Source organism: Hordeum vulgare, chromosome 3H (assembly GCF_904849725.1).
Source record: "Hordeum vulgare subsp. vulgare chromosome 3H, MorexV3_pseudomolecules_assembly, whole genome shotgun sequence".
Lineage (NCBI taxonomy): Eukaryota > Viridiplantae > Streptophyta > Magnoliopsida > Poales > Poaceae > Hordeum > Hordeum vulgare.
The window spans coordinates 171,442,791-171,447,837 of record NC_058520.1 but is presented as its reverse complement, the minus strand read 5'-3'; the positions used below and the strand labels follow the sequence as shown (position 1 = coordinate 171,447,837).

The 5,047-nt window shown below is 42.0% G+C and overlaps 1 pseudogene; it reads left to right on the top strand.

The window, feature by feature from the left end:
• Positions 1-2,489: 2,489 nt before the first annotated feature.
• Positions 2,490-4,687, top strand: LOC123442325 (annotated as a pseudogene).
• Positions 4,688-5,047: the final 360 nt, after the last annotated feature.

Below are 5,047 nucleotides of genomic sequence, written 5' to 3'. Positions count from 1 at the left end.
ACTTGTAATGGTGGGAACAGAATCATTCAAGAACTAAAAAACCCCAAAGAAATGGTCCTTCAACTTACCCAAGAGAACATTTACATACAATTCTGTTAAATCCGACGCACACTGTCTACTTTGTGTTAACCGTAGCAGCTGCCCACGATCTCTCTCTCCTTTTTTAGGAGGGACCCACTTGTTAGGGGTATCAGGGGGCGACAAAAAAAACATACATAAATGTTAAAAAATAATGCTTGAGCGAGACTTGAAGCTAGACGTCATACTGGACAGCTTAAACGCTAGCACTTGATAACCGCCAACACAGAAAGACATTATATTCGAATATAGGTAAACTATATACACTTGTTGCAGGCTGGAGAAACAAGTAAAAAAGAAAAAAATGTGCTTAGACAAATGTTTGAACACGCGACCTACAACATTGTTTTACGTTGAGTTACCAAGACGACAAACATCACTTGATATGCAAAGCAGAGACATCTATTTTTCTTGTACAATGATATTTTGTGATGTACTTCGGTGGGGTGCTAATTTTCTTGTGGTTGAAACAGTTTACTGAAATTGTTGCTAAAATTTTCATATAGTCTGAAAAACAGTTTATTGACATTGTTGAACTCTGAAACTATTAGGCGTTGAGAATTGTCTGCAACTACTGTTGTAGTCTTTTAGATAAATAAAAGACGATTTGTTGTTGGGGGAATAAATCATTATGAAACATTAAACTCCAAGTTAGTTGATTCACCACTTTTCAGCCTTAACAGAGAATTATCACATTGAATAACATGTGGACAAAATTCATGGTTTAACAATACCAATAAATCTTGTTTTTGTATGACGACACAAATTTACTATATCAAAGAATGTTACCGTCCCTATGTGATATACATGGTCAATTTTCATTATTCAAATTTAACATGTGAATAATAATTTTTTCTATGTAATTTTTCACTAACAATAATCACAAATCTTTAGAGATAGATCTAACACCAAATTAATGATACGAGTTTTATGTCACATAATTAAACCATATATGTATAGGTTTAATTTTATAGAAAGTAAAATAAAATTGAATAATACAAATATATTATTTATTGGCCAAGGTTTGAATTTCACTATCAAAGCATGATTTATATATCCAAGGCAGATGGATTATTATTCTATTGCACATTATGAGAAAAAAGTTAGCAATAAGTCGTCTAGGACAATCATCTAAATATGCATAATTCTATTTTGGAAATAAACTAAAGTAAAAAAGGATAATTATTTAGAAGAGGTTGCTCGTGCATGTCGCCGGCTACCATTTTGGTTAATATAGCAGAATGTATAAGATTAATTCTTGTTTAATGGCATACGATTCTTTTAATCCTAATTAAAGTAAATTACACTTCAAAAATGTTTAATTCTTAATTTCAGCAAATCATACTAACTAATAAGTGGTGTTGCTTGTCATGGCCAAGATCATATTTTATTGATATAAAAATTGTCGGTCTCTGGTTTGAATGTGAAGCAATGCAAGTTGTCATGGTAACACACAGGAAAATCATACAAGAGGTCTTTTGTTCGAAGCTGCACCTCAGCGCATTGCTTTTCGTCTTCTATTTTTTTTTTCATCTGTGTGCCTCGCATAGTAAGATTTTATCTCAGATTTTAACAAATAGTCCCTTATAGTTGGCTGATCGTGTGCAGCAGCTGTAGTCTTTTTTTTTTGCGAGGGACAGAAGCAGCAACAGCTGTAGTTAACAGAAAATAAACAGTGTGCGTCGGAATTAATGGTGTTGTATGAAAACGTTCTGTTAGGTAAGTTGAAGGGCCATTTCTTTGGAGTTTTTTAGTTTTTGTATGATTCTGTTTCCATCGTTACAAGTTTTTGTATCAGTTGGGGTATTAACACAAAAAGTAATGGAGTGAACTAGCAGCGTTCCCCCCTCCCAACGTGTTTTTCTCGCACGGTAAAAAGGACCTTTGGAGTTTGGACTACGTCAGCGACGGCCTTGCGTTCGCCTCTTGCAGGGGTTGGGGGGTGTTTGTTTCCACGGACTTTTTGATGTAGGGACTAAAAAAAGTCCCAAAAAGTCTCATGTGAAACAAACAGAAGGGACTTTTAGGGACTAAAAGGAGGTATTTGAGACTATTTGGAGAAGTCCCTATGGAATGGTCTTTTTGAGACTTTTTTGGCACTTTTTCCAACAATGTCCCTACTTTTAGCATGTCATTTAATAACTACTACTACATTACTAAGGGTAACATAGTATTTTTGCATGCCATTTAATGACCTCTAGTCTCTATTTAGTCCCTGAAAACAAACGGGTAGGGACTAGGGACTTTTAAGTTAGGACTAAAAAAAAGTCGGGGGACTTCTCAAACAAACAGGGCCTTAATAACCCACTTCTCCTGATTACGGAGTGCCTCATTTCCTTCTAGATCAGACTGAGTTGGTTTGTTCGGCAGCGGACGCGAGGGATCCCCTGTCCAACCGCCGTATCTATTCTATGGCCGCCAACGGCCAGCCGCCGGCGGCGCCCACCACCATCGACGACCTCCCTGAAGGCCTGTTGCTCGATATCTTCCTCCGTCTTCCCTCCCTCTCGGACCTCGTCTGCGCCGCCCGCACCTGCCTGGCCTGGCGCAACCTGGTGACCAACTTTCCCCACTTCCGCCGTCAATTCATCGACCTCCACCCGGCGCCCCTCCTCGGCCTCTTCTTCGACACACCGTTTCATTCTGACCCCGGCATCCCCGTGTTCGACCCAGCCCGCCGGAATGATCCGGAGCTCGTGGCCGCCATCTTGAGCGGTGACTTCTTCCTCACCACCCTCCAGGCGCCAGGACCGGCTCTATATTTTCCGGGGCCCTAGGGCGAAGTTTAAAAATAGGCCCTTGTGGATAATAAATATGTACACATCTATAAATATACATGCGTAAAATATTAAAGTTTACATCTAACAACATATTTTTATTTAAAGACGTCTATAAATAATTGATAAGCGCTTAAGTTATGTCATATCATGACAAAAGAAATAAAGAAGTAGCGAAATATAACAAATAATATTCTCTGTTACTTTGATAACCTCAAATAAGAACTAAGTTCTTATGAGTTCATCGGCAATAATATTTCAGTTCTTCACAAAAAATATTTCAGGGTCGTCATTTGAATTATGATCATCATCTTGTCTGGTTTCAGGTTCTTGCCTTTGATTACCAACACTATTTACCACCGGAAAAAACCTATTTAAATCACCTTTTTATGATTCAACTAGTTGATTCTCTTTTTTTTTTGTTTTCTTTTCGCAGCATCGGACTTTTGTCTCGGTGGCATTGTAACACCTAAGATTGTAAATAGTAATCAGATCAACTAATCCAACAGGACTAGGGCACTAGGCAAATATGTAGGCAAACACATAGTGTTCAGATTACCTTGAGCGAATGGACGATCAGGGACACAGATTCATGGTATGGGCGATCTCCACTGCAGACGCACCGCTCACGGGGTCAAGACGGACTGTCGGAGGCACAACCGCGCAGCGATGCAGGCACGCGGCCGAGGCAAGGTGACCATCGAACAGACACACGTTGTGGAATCTGGACGATCGATTGATGCCTTTTTCTTTCCCGATCCGATGCCTTTTCCTCTACCGATCGATACATTTTTTCAGCCCATATAACAACAGAAGTATACATACATATAAGCAGTGATGCCCCCGCGAAACATGGGCCTTTGGGCGTCGCTCATGTTCGCCTAAGGCCAGAGCCGGCCCTGCCAGGCGCGCGACGGCCCGGAAGCTAACTGGGGCTTCCTCTACGCCTGTGGCGGCTACCTTCTCCTCATCCGAGGGGGTGAGCTATTGCTCGCGCTGCTAAACCCCTTGGCACGGTGGGACGGACGGTTCTTTGATCTGAGGGACTCCCACATCTTCGACGACGACGACGACGACGAAGGCGATCGTCGACTCGTTTACGGCGGCCTGATCTGCAATGACGAAAACCCCACGAGCTTTCGCATCTTCTGTCTTGCTGCCCATGGAGAGTTCAGGTTGCGGGCTGCGATCTTCCTCTCGTACTGGGAATGGGCGGCGATTGGTTCCTCTCCCCATGGTTGGATGTCCCCGTCCCCGACATGGAAGGTACCGAAGATCATTTTTGGCTTGATAGCGGCACGCGAGTGGGTAATTTCATCTACTGGCCTTACCGGGATCGTTCGTATGTGGTTGTCTTGGACCCCGACCCAAACGACCCGCGATTGTTTGTTGAGATGATCCCACCTCACCTGAATCTGGGTGGTTTTCGCAGCTCGGTCCTTGGCCAAATTAATGGCGATAACATGTGCATTGCTTATTCAAATGGATGCAACATCGGTTTCATGCTGCGTCCAGAAGATGGCCCTGATGCTGGGGCATGGGTTCACGAGATTGTATTCAACCTGGCTAATTTAGTTCAAATGAAGCTTGGGCACTTACCCGAGAATGGGCTGGAAATTACGGCAATGCGGGGTAGCACCGTGTACTTTACAACATCAGAAAGGTTCCACCCGCTCGAGGATGATTGTTGGTTCGCTTGTCTGTGCTTGGAAAGTGGCAGGCTGGAGTGGTTGTTTCCGAGGACGTATAATGGTCTGTTCCAACCATACCACCATCCGTCCTGGAGTACTTTTCTGTTACCAGAGAATGAAAGATTTTATCCCTTCATATGAGGGATGATGACAACCAGAGAGGGATAGTCTGTGAAAAGCATTGCCTTGTTCTCCTACTAAATCAAGACATCCAGCTACCATCCAGAACTGATCTCTTCTTTGGACCTGCATCATGCTGAAGGTCCTGACGAAGTTCCTTGATATTAAGGATTCAATGACAAGTCAATCGTGTATTTTGATCGTTTATGGTAATTGTGTTGTCACCAAACTTACCATTTACATTGTGGGTGCATTACTTCATCTGTTCATTGACATTAAGGATTCAGTGATAACTCAATCCTGTGTATTTTGATCGTTTATGGTAATTGTGTTGTCTGGTACCAAACATATCATTTACATTGTGGGTGAATTACTTCATCT